At 35.8% G+C, this 16592-nt stretch overlaps 2 protein-coding genes and 1 long non-coding RNA gene across 6 annotated transcripts in view; 1 reads left to right on the forward strand and 2 right to left on the reverse strand.

Moving 5' to 3' along the window:
• The window catches only part of b3gat1a (beta-1,3-glucuronyltransferase 1 (glucuronosyltransferase P) a), a 192664-nt gene extending 188755 nt beyond the window's left edge, over window positions 1–3909 (reverse strand). For all 4 annotated transcript variants that reach the window (XM_087291990.1, XM_087291987.1, XM_087291988.1 and 1 more), the window contains exon 1: window positions 3457–3909. The gene's annotated coding sequence lies outside the window, so the exon portion shown is untranslated. The remainder of the gene's footprint in view (window positions 1–3456) is intronic.
• clasrp (CLK4-associating serine/arginine rich protein) overlaps window positions 1–16592 on the forward strand; it is a 777720-nt gene that overhangs the window by 441504 nt on the left and 319624 nt on the right. The gene's annotated exons all lie outside the window — the stretch shown is intronic.
• LOC147839786 (uncharacterized) lies at window positions 7873–10664 on the reverse strand. Its single transcript, XR_015515160.1, has 6 exons — window positions 10627–10664; window positions 10154–10268; window positions 9086–9201; window positions 8824–8909; window positions 8488–8530; window positions 7873–8390 (listed from the first exon to the last, which is right to left on the reverse strand). It is a non-coding gene; the product is annotated as an uncharacterized LOC147839786 (long non-coding RNA).

Here is a 16592-nt window from a genome sequence, read left to right on the forward strand (position 1 = left end):
ACCATCACATATACATAAAATGAGCATCATTAGTGCAGCACACAGCGTTGTTTTGAAAGTTCTATTGTAAAATATGAAGCTTTATTAATAGTTTGTATCATTATGGTTAAAAAAACATACACTTTTAATGATAAGCATACACACACACACACACATATATATATATATATATATATATATATACACAGTTAAAGTCAGAATTATTAAACTTTTAATTTTTTTTTTTTTAATATTTCCCAAATGCTGTTTAACATAGCAAGGAAATGTTCAAAATATGTCTGATAATATTTTTTTTTTCTTCTGGCGAAAGTCTTATTTGATTTATTTAGACTAGAATAAAAGCTGTTTTAAATTTTTAAGGTCTAAATTTTTAGTCCCTTTAAGCATTTTTTTTTTTTTGACTGTCTACAGTACAAAGTAGTCTACAGTAACCTGCGTAGTTAACCTAATTAACCTAGTTAGGTATTAAATGTCAATTTAAGCTGCATAGAAGTGTCATAGAAATATAGGTAACACTTTACAATAAGGTTCATTAGTTAATGCATTTACTAACATGAACTAATCATGAACAACACATGTACAGCATTAATTAATCATAATTGAACATTTACTAATGCATTATTAACATCCAAGTCCATGCTTGTTAACATTAGTTAATACACCATGAGTTAACATGAACTAACAATGAACTACTGTATTTTCATTAACTATTGTTAACTAATATGAACAAATACAGTGGTAAATGCATTGTTCATTGTTTGTTCATGTTAGTAAATGCATTAATTAACATTAAATAATGAACCTTATTGTAAAGTGTAACCGAAATATATACTGTTGAAGTCAGATTTATTATCTCTCCTTTTAATCATTTTTTTTTTATATTTCCCAAATGATGTTTTACAGAACGAGGAAATTTTCACCGTATGTCTGATAATATTTTTCTTCTAGAGAAAGTCTTATTTGTTTTATTTAAGCTAGAATAAAAGTCGTTTTTAATTTTTTAAAACCATTTTAAGGACAAAATGATTAGCCCCTTTAAGCTATATATTTTTTCTAATAGTCTACAGAACAAACCATCGTTATACAATAACTTGCCTAATGACCCTAACCTGCCTAGTTAACTTAATTAACCTAGTTAAGCTTTTAAATGTCACTTCAGGCTGTATAGAAGTGTCTTGAAAAATTTCTAGTAAAATATTATTTACTGTCATCATGACAAAGATAAAATTAATAATTTATTAGAAATAAGTTAATAAAACTATTATGATTAGAAATGTGTTGAAGAAATTTTCTTTCCGTTAAACAGAAATATATAATTTTTTGTTCATTCCAGGCCAAACAAACTAGAATTTTGCATGATGTATTGGACAGACTATTGCTGAAATGAGTCCGATGAGAGGTGATGCATGAGACAGACCAAACAAACTAGCCAAACATCCGGCTGTCAGCATTAAGCTAGTGTTGTTCGGATTGAGTTATAAGAGAGATATAAACGACAATCAAAAAGCTTGTTTAATAGCATAAACCAGTGGTGATTCAGAATGATTTAGAATAATCATTGCAAAGTCAATAATTAGAGGTCTTTCCCTAATCTCATGTAGAACAGAACACCTGCTTTCAACGCCCAATCAATTCTCAATTTGATCAAATCAAGCCGTGCCCCATTTATTCCATAGAAAAATTTGTATCACTAGGGAACAGATCATATTAGGGAAGTGAAATGGATTGCAAATAGTGTTTCACACAGATTATGATGTTAATGACAATAAAAGACGGGAAATGATCACTCTTCAGTAAATATTTTGCTCCGATCTTTTGCAGCTCTTCATATTAGGATAAGATAAATGTAGGCATGGGGCAATAACTGTTTTTAAGGTATACCACGATTTGGAAAAGTCAAGGTTTTAAAACCACCAACATTTTCTGCTATACCGTTCCTACGGTATGTGTAAGTAGTTTTTTTTTTTTTTTTTTTTTTTTTTTTTTTTTTTTTTTTTGGACAACAGTATCTCCAGCAGAAAAGATATCCAAAGATGCCATTTAAAAGGTAAAGAAATCAGTGTTTTTAAAACTAATGAAGACAGCAGAAGTCCATGATTCATTTGAATTATTTAGCCTGACTGGTCCAAAATATTTTAAATGTTTCTCAAAAAAAATAAAAAATATTGTGTTCAGAGCTAAAAAAAACAACAAAATTTTTTGTGTTTTACCCAGACATTTAAAAAGAATATATTTTAGAGCAGTACCGTGGAACCGTGGTATTTTTTTATCCAAGGTTATCATACAGTCAGAATCTTATACCGGCCCATGCCTAGATATTCAACACATATAAATGACATTAAAGTTCTTTCCCTTGTTTTGTTATCACCTCACCATTGTTAACTGTTTGCCTCTTTGAGGCTACAACAGGCTGATTTGAGCTAAACTTTTCACTAAGAGTTGCCTAATCTGTCCCTTGACGTGGAACTCCATCCCAAGCACAGCTTCATAGAGATGCACTTTCTGATGACATCGCAACACATCTCTACTAATGGCTTCATAGTCCTGCCCTGGAGCGGCACCATCCCTGTTCTTACGTAATGATTTACATTTTTAGCTATGGTTGTTACGGCCTCAGCAGCTGGCAGAGTTGGGTTTTACACAATAAAAGAGACACCCAAATTTGTAAAGCTTTCTCCATCTAATTAGCATCACGCTTTCGCTAAGCACCCGGCCATGCATTGTTCTCGGGATTGTTTTTTTTTTTTGGCATGAGGGGTTGTTTGGACACTGGGTCAGGTTGGGGGAGGGGCCCTAAAATAAGCTGTTAATGAGTGAACACTTATACTCAGGTGAAGATTAAGGCTAGGGGCTCTGCGTAGCCTTGGCAGTGAGCTGTCATTAGGCTTAACAGTTCTTGTTATGATACATGTGCAGTTATCTTCGCAGTGCAGATTTGAAATCAATATTAAATCGGAACTTATTTTATCTCAACTAAATACAAAATCAACTGGAGATGACCTTAGATTAAATATTCTATAATGGTAAGTTTCAGATATGTAAAACTACTACTACATTTTAAGTCTATGCTACATTATTATCAATAGATTCAACTCAAGCAAAGCACATTCATGCTCTGCGTTGACTATGTATACACAACTACCGCTATACACAAACAGTTTTTTAAGGTTTGCAGCTAGGAAGTCTTTCTTGTCAAGACCATGATGCTCTTTGAGCTTTGCATAGATTACGAGTGATTCGTTTCTTCAGTGCTGCCTCAGGTCTCTGTCACAATCTCATCTTCGTGTACATCTAAGCATATACATGGCTTATTCTCCAGGGCTCATCCACACTGCCGTCTCTCAATCGTGAGAGAGAAACAGCAGTCTCAGCCTCTGTGCTTGCTCATCACCACAGAATTTGTGTACCTCTTTTTGCTGTGCTTTATCGCAGTTAGACAAAGAAGGTTTGTCTTACCTTACGTAGACGCAGCTATTTCCATCACATGCTGCTGCATGCTTCATTCATTAAAAAATCCCTCCATCTCTCACTCTTTGTCTTTGTGTGGCTCTCTTGATTTCTTTTCGTCCTCTTCTTTGTTTATGGTCAGAGCATCCCTGGATTTGTCTGTGCTGTGGCTTCTGAATCAAAGTGGAAACGCTGGCTGTAATTAGGAGCCTTGGGGACGAATCTGCCGGTAGATCTCCCCCGTTTTCCTTCCCCCCCTGTCAGACGCGCTCTCACTCAAGCCCACAATTCGAGAGAGAGGGACGTTGGCAAGACCCTGCAGTAATGGTGTGGTAATTTGCTTGGTGGTTGTTCTCTGTCTCTCCCCCTGATTTCTCCGTCTTCATTCAGCGTGGCGGTCGCGGCTCAGTCGAGCTGTCAGAACGCATGGAGACACATCTGTGAATGTGTTTATGTGGTTCTAACGTAGCCTCTTCGGCGAGGCAGAGACCCCCTCCTTGCTCAAGATGTGCTCACTAATGGCATGTACCATTATGGCTCAGAGCAGGGTGGGCTGTGAGGGAAGGAGGGGGAGAGAGAGAAAGCGTGAGGGGGCAAGTAGGGAAATAAAGAAGGTTGGTAGACTGATGAGTGGATGTTAGCAATTCTGTGCATGTGTGCATATACTCTTATAGATTGCTTCTTTTCATTGTATATTAGTCAAAACAGTGAATGTACTGCACTTTAATTTGTACATCTAGATCTAAAGAATGCTATAATGTCATTGATATCTGAATTGCAACACTGTAATACATGCAGTTTGATAGCACTATTTTAAGGTGTTCTTGTTACATTGTTCCATGTATTTAATATTGTGATTACAGTTAATTATGCATAATTATATACAACTAACCCTGGACATAACCCTCATCCTAACCTTAACCATGTAGTAAATGCATGTAGTTATTAGGAATGATGATCAGTAGTTAAATGATAGTAACACTTACTGTTAAAAGGGCACCTTAAAAATAAAGTGTAACCCTAATTTTACTCATCCTCATGTCATTCCAAACCTAGACAGTTGCAAAACACAAAATCATTTACAATGAGCACTGCCGCCTCATGGAAAGGAAGTCACTGGTTCTGGCCCCGGCAGTTGGCATTTCTGTGTGGAGTTTGCATCTTCTCCCTGTGTTCTGGCTGCTCCGGTTTCCCCCACAAGTCCAAAGACATGCGGTATTAGTGAATTGGGTCAGCTAAATTGTCCGTAGTGTGTGTGTGTGTGTGTGTCCTGGTCCTCCAGGTTGGAGGTTGAGCGTTGGGTTAACGACTCACCTCGTGAAAAAAATTAATTTGACGAAATGCCAACATGGTGTGGCTAAATATCAACTTCAACATAAACAACCCTGGGAGTAAGTAAGTTTGTCACAATTATGTACACACTATTATTGTTTCAAACAGCTTTTTACAAAATTAATTCTAAACAAAATAATTCTGAAGCTTTGTTAGAAGTGACACAGGTGGCTGCAAAGTAAACTGCATCCAGCAAATCATTGTGCTTAATTTTACATACATTGCGTAATGTACAATGATAGAACAATGCCTCAATGTACTCACAACATTCATCTTCATTAATTGAATAAAAGAATATTTTTGCAGTGATAACAAATGCCATCCAAGCTTCTGAAAGATACATTTAGGGGGTTTTCACACCTGCATTATTTAGTTCGGTTGAATGGCACTACAGTTAATTTTCCCTCTTGGTGTGATTCATTTGAGCTGGTATGAATGTAGCAATCGCACTTGAATGCGCACCAAAAGCAGACCAAAAAAGTGTACCAAAACCTCCTTGAGAAGATGCTTTCAAACGAACCCTGGAGCAGTTCGTTTTTGTTGTGAGAACATGACCTAAACTGGAAAAAAAAAAAAAGGACTGCTCTTTTAAGGACTCCAGTAGTCCAATCTGTGGTCCCATCTTATGGGGTATGGAGGAAAAATATTTGTTAACAGCGCTTGATCAACTATCTTAAACAGAGAGAGAGAGAGAGAGATAAACATTACCGGATGGATAGTTGGTAATATTTCCGGAAGATGACTCTTTTGCAGTTTAGCTAAATTAATTTACGCCTCCTCCTGAAGTGACTTACCATGTGCCTTCGCTGTTTGCAATGCTATAAAACATTGTCTTCCAGCCACAGCTGCGCTACATCCTTGAAAATGATTAGTTTGTCTAAAGTGATGTATACAAACTATATAGTATATATGACCAGGGATACAATTGGTCAGCGCAGTCATCCCTCCAAAGTAAAAAGCGACATTTTGTGTTTGCCGGTTTGTTCACTTGCAGAAGTTCCTTTGACATTTTCCCACACATTAATTCTGACCAATCAAAAAGCAGTTTAGGAAATACATTTAATAACATCTGGCCAATGAGGGGTGTGGATTTTGTCACATGACCTCATTTTGGTTCTTTTCAACTGATTTGAACCAAAGCAGTCAGTGTGGTGTGAAAAGGACCCAAAACGACAGAAAAATGCTACAATATATAATTTGTTGCCCTTGGTCCAGACCAAATGAACGAAACCACAGATGTGAAAACACCCTTAGATAAACATGTAAATCCTGGGACACAACTAGACATCATCAAAGTACTAGTTGTGACAAAAATCCCTGTGTTCTGTTTTAACCTTAAAATGTTTTTTAAAAAATGCAAAACTGCTTTTATTTTAGCTGAAATAAAACAAATAAGACTTTTTTTTCTAGAAGAAAAAATCTTATCAGATACTGTGAAAATGTCCTTGCTCTGTTAAACAGCATTTGTGAAATATTTAAAAAAAGAAAAAGAGGGGGTTCTAATAATTCTGACTTCAACTGTACAAACCATTAACAAACAGTGTTTTCATACCATTTTCACAGCACTTCTTGCTCACCACAACTCACAGAAATAGGTCTGATAACCCATATCATGTGCAAACATTTGAGATGTAACCAAATGACAGCTAGCTTTTTTTTTGTTCCACCTTGACTTGCTTCATTTGCTTGATTTTATGACTTGGTTTTATGGTTCTCATTCTTAGTTTAAAAGGATAGTTCACCCAAAAATGAAAATGTACTTCCCCTGAAATAGTTTATTTCTTCTGTTTAACACAAAAGAACCTGTAACCATTGTCTTTAATTGGAAAACAAAATACTGTAGAAGTTAATTGTTAAATATTCTGTTTTTTTTAACTATATAAATTTGACAATGTGAGACAACAGTGAAACTATAGAAAAATACCTAATTAATAATAATCTCTTATTTTCCAAAGCATCTACATTTTTTTTCTTTTATTTTTATTTTTTTGCTTTTCCATGAAATCTAAACTATAACTTTGGCATTATTAGCACCATACTCTATTATGTGATCTACTAAAATAGCAGAAAAAAAGTGTTCCCAAAACTGATATCCATCTACTAATTAATAATATTTTCAACACTCAAAAAAATGGCAAAAATCTGAAATTTGAGCCATATAATGTATATATATATATATATATATATATATATATATATATATATATATATATATATATATATATATATATAAACATTATATGGCTCAAATTTCAGATTATTGCAATTTTTTTGAGTGTTGAAAATATTATACATATATATATATATATATATATATATATATATATATATATATATATATATATATATATATATATATATATATATATACATATATATATATATATGCTTTCAATACATGTATTTAAAAAGTAGATAGATTCATTCATTCATTCATTTTCTTGTCGGCTTATCCCTTTATTAATCCGGGGTCGCCACAGCGGAATGAACCGCCAACTTATCCAGCAAGTTTTTAACGCAGCGAATGCCCTTCCAGCCGCAACCCATCTCTGGGAAACATTCACATTCACACACATTCACACACACACTCATACACTACAGACAATTTAGCCTACCCAATTCACCTGTAACGCATGTCTTTGGACTGTGGGGGAAACCGGAGCACCCGGAGGAAACCCACGCGAAGGCAGGGAGAACATGCAAACTCCACACAGAAACGCCAACTGAGCCGAGGTTCGAACCAGCGACCCAGGGACCTTCTTGCTGTGAGGCGACAGCACTACCTACTGCACCACTGCCTCGACTGTAGATAGACTACACAGCAAAATATGAGGACCCAAAACAACTCTATGGGTGTTAATTTCAACACTTTGAAAGTGTCTCATGGGGTCCACTCAAAACTGAGTTAAATCAACACTTTCAAAAGGGTTGGCACATTGACGCCGAAGTAAGGGTTAATTTTAACTCTGGGCAGAGTTAAAAATGTAACTATATTTAACACCGCCTGGTAGTAATTTTTTTACTACAATATGTTGTTATTTTATTCAACTCTCTTGAGTGTAAATATGGTAAAAAGGTCAAATAGACTGTAAATTACAAAAGAAAAAACATTTTATTTGAAAACATTCACCGCTTCAACAATTCATTCAGTTTTTAAAATGCAACAATGTCAAATATGCTTTAAATTTTTTATTAGTACAGGCAGTATCAACAAAATAGTTTCAGTCCTTTAGTCCAAACTTGATGTTTCATCAGTGCAATTTGAAAGTTCAATATAGCGTCACTCATAGTTTTCTTCTAAACGCATAGTTTTCTTCTGAAATGACATTTTAAACAACTTGGCTTGCAAATCTTTCAGTTCTGGTGTTTCCTTGGTCCTCCATATCAAACACAGCAGTTTATATGAAGGTATAAATGCTGTAAACTTGTGTGAAAACAAACTGGAGCTAGGAAATCTCATCAAGCATGTCCTGTGAATGAAGTGCTTCCCAGCCACAGGATGACCGTTTTATCCATGATGATGTAGTAGCTGCTGATCGCTCGTCTGGTGGTTCCTGATGCACGGATATAGGGTGAAGATCATCTAAGAACTCTTCAAGATTCCAGCATGACTAAGAAAAATGTTTGAAAACAAATTGCAATCAAATTCTATGATATACTTAAAAGAACATTTAAAGTAAATAAAACATTCAAGAAATCTAAACTCACCTTTTGAAAATCTTCATGATGATCCACAACTTGACTCTCCCTGCTGGTTGAGGTGACAGGATATGGAAAAGTAGAAAAAACACATACATCACTGTTGGATCTCCAAAAACAATTAGGTTAATCACTATGACTAGAACTGGAAAAACAGGCAGCTGTCTGTCCAGAATCCTGAATTTAACACAACACTTGGAGCAAAATTTAGAGGAGCTTAAAATCTTTTATATCATTTAGTGATGCTGACTTCCCCAAAATATTGGCCACAGTGTAAAAATATTCATAAACTTACAGTTTTATGTAAGTGTGTGCCTGCGTGTGTGTGCGTGCGCGTTTCTTTACCAGATTTAACTTGTTAGGCCCTTTCAGGTCCAGTATTGACGCCACCTTTCCTGGAGTCTAGCAGATGTTTCAGGTCCAAATAGAATCTAAAATATTAGGATAAGCAGAAGAGGAAAAGTGCAAAGCAAAGAGCAAAACATTATTTAAGTAACAGTTCACCCACAATACAAAACTTATCACCTTCGTGTCATTTGTTATTCTTGAATGCTCTAATACCCTCTCAGCTTATTGTGAAACAAATACAGAACTTTATCAAACATACCTTCATTATTATCACCACATATGACCAAGAAGGTGCGCTTGGTCATTTCACCAACACTGGAAATACACCATCCGTCACCGTCACAGGGTCTTGTGTTATTGTATAGAGAACTGTGGCTGTTAAAAAACAACAACACATTAGTATCTAACACATATGCATAACCTTCAGATAAAAAAAGAGAGATGAACATCACAAAGTATGCCTCACACTTTTCAGATATCTTTTGATTCAGATGTTGATTATTGATAATAAATCTACAAATCAAACCTGTATCATCATTAGGCTGCTCAAATATGAATCAGTTGATTAATTTTACAGACAGGTGGCTGTTTAAAACGCACTAAATTGTCTTTAATAAAACGGAAATGTTGTGTACATGCTAGGTTTAGTCTATAAGCACAATATCATGCGGGAGAAAAAGTTTGACTAAGATGTTCCTGACTACAGAAATAGCCTAACTTACTAACGTCAGACATCCCGAGTTGGGAAAAGTCATTTTCGGGGGATACAGAGTTGATTTGCGGAAAGTAGCGGGAGAGATTCGTACCTGAAGAGCAATGGGATGAGTTGCGCGCGACGTACCTAAAGAGCGGTGGGGGTGACTTGCGCGCGACGTACCTGAAGAGCTGGGAGGGATGCGGTGGAGAGGGGTGTGCAAAGTGTTTAATGACCGGGCGGGAGACGCGCGATTTCCGGGAGATTATCATTCATTTGCGGGCATCTACTTGGGCATCTGGGAGTCTCTGTGCATTTGCGGGATAACGTTAACGTTAGTCCCGCAACTTCCGGGAGACTTCTGTAACGTTAAATGTCTGAGAAAGTGCAAACGCGGTCATTTAAAGACATTAATGTTAACATTCCGACTTTAATGATTGTCAACACTTAATATAATTCAAGCGTACGTTATCACACGAGTCTATGGACTAACGGTATATGGACGGCCACGAATGAACCAGTTTAAAAGGGCCGCGGTGTTTAAAATAACCAAATTAACGTACACGAATAACAAACAATCATATGTTTTAGTCAGGAAGCCTTTTACAAGTAAGCATGTGTTGATTTACTCACCAGATATGTTTTAGAAACTCTCCAGAGCTTATGGAAACCGTCCTGTGTTGCCGTTAGCATCTGGGCAAAGTAAGTTAGGCTGTTAGGCGGCTCTGGGGATTCCCTCGCTAGTTTGCTTCAAATTAAAGGAGAAGTGTAGATTTTATTTTATAGATGGGAAACAACGCACAAAATGGCATTAAGCGTGACAGAAATGCGTTGAACATGTACATTTGATGTTTTTATGCACTATGTATGCGTGAGCATATATAAAAACATTCTTGAAAAGAAGTCAATAGTAATGCAGTTAAGCTAGATACACAAACGTTTGTACGACCATGAATGAACCGCAGAAGTTTAAAATTGTCACTCCATTCTAAAGTTATTAACTTAACAATATGTTTACAACTGTAAAGAATTATTAGCCCCCCTGAATTATTGTTTTTCCTTAAAGAAAGTCAGTAAAATACCAACATTTAGGTAGTTTGACTCACCAGTTGCTGTTCTAAACCTCAGATGGAAAATGGCGTCTGGATAATTCTTCAGTGACTGGGGCTGCATGAATTCCCGGATGTTGGAAATAACACCACCAATTGTTGAAAAGATAACTCCTTGATTTCTCACTGAATAAAATCAATTCTAACTCTTATTATATTCATTTGTCAAAATCTAACTCTTTAACGTCAACACTTTACTCTGAAATGCTTCAACACCGAGAATTTACAGTAACTCTGATGAATTTGCTGTGTATTGTGTATCCATATTGTTGGTGGGTAATATGGATATGGATCCAAACAAAAATACAAATCATATTCAATGCATTGCAAAGGCACTCTTGTGACTCAACATGAATGCTATGCAAATCATTTTGGAGTTAAAAAAAGGCAAATGCAAAAATGTAAATGGTACATGTTAAAATGTGCACCTTGTAAAGGAGAGGTTGCTATGAATATGAATCAGACTTACAATATCTGCCAAAAAACAAGTGAAGAAATCCAAACACCTGTCTTAAAAGGAACAAGAATATCTGGATATGGGTGTTTTAGAGACATGGTGGTTGGCTACCCTAGCAACTACACAAAACACCCTAGCAACCAAGTACAGAATATCATAGAGAAATGAGGGTAGGCTATATTTAACTTAAGACAAAATAGCACCTCTCACATTTTCTTCAAAAATGTACCTCGTTTCTATATCTGTTCAAAGCCCTTACTGTATGTGACTCTTTTAAATGTCATTTTATTACAGCCTCTCCTCCCATCCTCCCTTGAGAACCAATTCTTCTCATTTTAAGGCAAGACGCTGTAAAGTGAACAGTTGTCATTATACTTCCCTAGTTGATTACAGGGTCCCACTTTATATTAAGTGGTCTTAACTAAAATGTACTTACACAGGAATTAATAGTTTGTTACAATGTACTTATTGTGTAAATACAAGTACGTTTACTGTGTACTTATGCTTGATTAAATGCATGTATGTAATTACATCTGTAATTAACTTTTGTAATTAAATTTGGAAATACACTGTTGACCATCCCTTACACCTTAACCCACCCTTAAACCTACCCATGCCACCAAACCTGTCCATAACCCAACTAATCCAACTACAAGTGTTCTCAAATACATTATAAACACAGTAAGTACATTGTATTTATTTTTTGATGTAAGTACATAGTAGTTAAGGACACTTAATATAAAGTGGGACCGATTACAGTTATTTTTTTTCCAAATTGCAATACTTCTTTATCCAAAAGATGCATTTGTTTATTAAATATGCACTAATTTACATACATATCTTGCACAAAAATCTGAAATTCTGAATATTGGATGTCAGGTTCATAATACTTGTTTTATTATACACATTGTTTTATTATTATTACACATTATTACACATTAGTGCTTTTTTTTAGAGGATTTTTAAAATTAAAATTCATAAAATGGCAGAAAAAAATCCATACTTTTTGTTTTAGAATAAAATCTAAAGTCAAACAATGTATGAAAAAATCCATCTGTAAAAACCTTCAGAATATACAATCACCAGCCAAACTTTAAAAGGTACTCCTGTCCAACTGCTCGTTACCTCAAATTTCCAATCAGTCAATCACATGGCAACAACTCTCTGCATTTAGGCATGTAGACATGGTCAAGAAGATCTGCAATCATCTCAGACTTGTTTCTTGAACATGACAATGTGTTCACTGTACTTAAATGGCCTCCACAGTCACCAGAATCCAATCTAATAGAGCCCCTTTGGGATGTGGTGAAACAGAAGATTGTATAGACTAAAATCTTTGAGCAATATTCTCAGTACCTTGATAAATTTACGCCATGAAGGATTAAGGGGCAGTTCATACCAAACATGCTTTTCCGATCTAAAAATGCGAGATGCACCACACTGCCTTTTTTTGTTGACGCGAAAAAAAAGAAGTGTGATGCACTTTTTTTGTCTCTAGACAAAAACTGAATCAGCTGTGTATGCTCACGAGTGCCGCTGTTGATATTGGTATCATTTTACTATTTAAAAATATTGTGATGTTCAAGATATATTATTCATACAGCACAGAAAAACTCAAAACAGCAACCTCAAGGGCCCTATGGGTTGAGTAACAGAATGATATGCACACAAACTATCGACAACATACTGACAAACATAAAGGGAAATGACATCCTATAAATAGGAAAAGGAAAATGAGAGGTGGAGCGAATTAGCTCAAATGATTTGTGCCTCCATGACTGTGAATAAAAGCAGGTGAGTAAAGGTAATCTGTAACAGTGACAGTAACTTTGCATGCAGGGCGCTTAAGCAGCGTGCAAATCGCTCACAGCCATTGGTAAAATATAAAAAAAAACATGCCTTTCAATGCAAAATCCATGTTCCAAAAACGCGAGGCACAGCGCATTGCCTTTTTTGTTTATAATAAAATAAGAAGTACAGTGCGCTTTTTATGTCGCTATAGGCAACGACTGAATCAGCTGCCTATTGTGCACGAATGTTGCTGTTGATTTTAGGCTCGTTTGAGATTGCCAAAATCTGCACAGAACCGATCACCGGTGATCACTGCAAGATGCATGCCGTTTAGAAATGTCCGAGTTGCGTCTGCCTCGCTCTGATGTCACGCTGACGTGCGCCCATAAACTTTCGCGAAGGCGAGGCAGGTACCTCGGATTGAGCAGTCAGCAGCAGTTGCTCTCCAAACACTGCGCTCACCAAAAGCATGATGGGAAGCGACTAGCTGACGACACAGCTGAATGCTTATTGGATGAGCCTGACAAACTACACTTTATTCTCTATCTTGTTTTTACTAGTCTAAGCTTTATACTTGGCTTTGTTGTATACCTTTTTTGTATTTTCGTTGATAATTTTAAAAAGTCATAAAGAGCAGTACATATGGTTATTTATTCAGATTTACACGCAAACAAAAACAAAACACACCTTTGTAAAAGCATAACGTGGCCTATCTAATATAACTAAATGTTACTAATAAATCATCAGGATGTGCATGTGCTGTGTTTTATTTCTCTCTGTTTGTTGTCATTTTCACTTTTTTGTATGTTTGTGTGGATTTTGTATTGCAATTTTTATGCAACGTTATTCCATGAAAGTCAATCCAATACATACATATATGCATAAATAAATACATGCATACATACATACAAAGGTTTTCAGACTGCTTTGTCATTATGCCTCATCTTTGGGTGGTTCCATATGAGAAGTGAAAGAGGTGTTGTAAACAAAACACACACACACACACACACACACACGTATGAGAAGTCAAAAGTCATGTTTAATAGACCAAGAAAATTTTCACATTATTTTCTACAGTCTAATAGTTTTTTTTTTTCTGGAGAATGTCTTAGGCTGTTTATTTTAGTCTGGCTGGAGTAAAAGCAGATTATATGCCTAATAAGCATGTCAATATAATAAGCCCCTTAAGAATTTCTTTATGTCAAACAAACATTTTTCATGACTTGTTACTCAAAAGCATCTTGCTATAGCTACTTAATTTATAATGTAGCCAAATGAGATTTCTTGAAAGCTTTCTTGCTGTATAAGCTGTTTATTTTGTCATTCTTTTAACATTTGTTGAATATACAGATTTATATTTTAAATACACGCGTTTAAGTAATGAGCTGTTCATCTTCTGTGATTCTGACCTTCTTTTTTTGTAAAAACAGTGATATTTCAATTGCATCCACTCCCACATTAAAAAATACTTTAGTAATTTATAGCAATAATAGTGTTTTTGAACCATATTATAAAATAGCCTATTTAAATTCTATAGTTGCTCTGGTATCACAACAACTATAAACATAACCCAATACTAGAAAAACATGTTCAAAAACGCTATAATATTTACTATAAATCACCATTGTATTTTTTCATGAGGTCATTCATCGGCAATAAAAAACGCGAACATGATCTCTGCCACTAGTGACGTTTCCAGGCGGCAAAACAGCGAGATTCGGGAAGTGTTTGACTTCTGATGTATTTTTTTAACCCTCCTCTTACTGCAGCCGCCTTCTCTCGTCTACACTGCAGTCAAGGCGAGGCGCACCTCAAATGAGCCTTTTTGTATAATTTTTAATATTTAATAATATTGTGATATGATCGATTTGTGAGTCATAAAACACCAGATAACTCAAAACAGCAACCACAACCACATCTCTCCTCTATCTTCAAAAGTATCCTTATATTTGTCTTGACAACACAAACACTGCTATCACTTTAACAAAAACACCACCTCTGCTTTCATTCGATTGGAGAATGAAACAGACGCGACTGATGTAATGTGGTTTTTCTGCTCAGAGTTGACTTTTTTCAACTGTGACCACTTAGCGTGTAACGCCAAAAATGCAAGGCGCACTAGGCTCATAAGCACCACGCAAAACCAGGGTACCCCCGAGATCCTCCAAATAAAAATCAAGGCTTTTTTAAGACCATTTTAATGCTATTTCAAATGAAATTCAATGACAACTTCGTACCTATTCTGACCGAAGCATGAGGGAAAATGTAAAATCTGTATAAATTTTGAACCCTAGAAAATAATATTGCACAAGTGACTACTTGAATTGAATAAAATATTTTATTTAAATTGTCAGTTATATTTAATACATATGCAACAGCGTAACACACATTTGATTTTTAATAAACAAATAAATTTAAACTTGGTGTTGAACACTATAGCCTTCGCAGTTCTGCTGCCTTGGCTGTAATTTTTTGCCCAGACTCTTTAGTCCTGTCAACTTCTGCTTGTGGCTTTTTCTCAACGCGTTTGCCTTAGAGTTGGTGTTGAGCCACAGTAAGATAGGATGTTCCTTGGCTGTGGTGGCAATGCTTCTAATGTAGAAATTCGAGGTGTGAACCTACACTGGTCTCACAGTTCGGTTCCATTACAATTATCATGCCATCAATTCGGTTCAATTCGATATCTCGGTGCATCACGGTCCAGAAGTATCGCTGTAACAGCCGAGAGGAGAGGAAAAGTCATGCCAACAGGTCAAATGGGCCACATGCAGAGAGAGAGAAATAGAGTTTACTTTCATTCTCTCAATCGCAGTGAAATAGGAGCTTCTGCTGTAAGTGTCTGTAAAAGACTGTCCAGAAAACACATACAGTGAAATTGAGCACAGTTTCTGCATTTTTAAGTAGTTGTAGCATTGTAAATACTTTCGCTCTCCTTCCTAGCCATAGTAGCCTAAGCTACGTCGACGCACTTTCTGCTATGAAGTGAAGCGTGAGATGCACACAACGTTACACTTTTTAATTAGCCTACATTAGTAACAGTAAATTTGTTATGGCATGAACTTTAATCCTAGGAAAGGCAAATATACTGTAAATAAATAAAATACGACTTTTTTCACAAAATCCAAGACTTTTTTATACTACATTCAAGGCTAATAAGGCCTTAATTTGAGATTATCAAATGTAAGACTTTTTCAATGATTTTAATACCCCGCGGATACTCTGAAAACGCTCGCGGCAAATAGTACATCATTCAAAAAAGGCACCTCTCAACACATAAAACGAGTTTGGTGTGTCCACCTAATAAAGTGGCCGCTGAGTGTAGATTTCAACAAAACTGAAAATTGGTGTTTGTATGATCTGCTTATGTGGAAATGTATGGCTCAGTGCAGGAAACAAATAAAATTCTTAAATGTGTTAATGTTTTTTAATAAATTTTCATACTGGATTGACACTTTCTGAAAAGCCAAAAAGCCCAAAATCTCAAAATTGAGAGGTGTATAAAAGAACTGTGTTTTTGTCTGCAGTTTGTCTCCTCTAGAACCACGTGGGAATTAAATTAAACATTCAGACATGCGGCCAATGGCATCAACACATGTACATTGAACAGATGGATGTCTGTGCAATCTGGAGCATGTGATCAAGTATGCATCATAGAGTCACCTCTAACTCTGGCCTGCCAAAGTCCTCTGTATTGTGTTGGAAACAGCTGATTTAT

The sequence above is a fragment of the Danio rerio genome, chromosome 18 (assembly GCF_052040795.2).
Source record: "Danio rerio strain M-AB ecotype USA chromosome 18, GRCz13ab, whole genome shotgun sequence".
NCBI classification, from domain to species: Eukaryota; Metazoa; Chordata; class Actinopteri; order Cypriniformes; family Danionidae; genus Danio; species Danio rerio.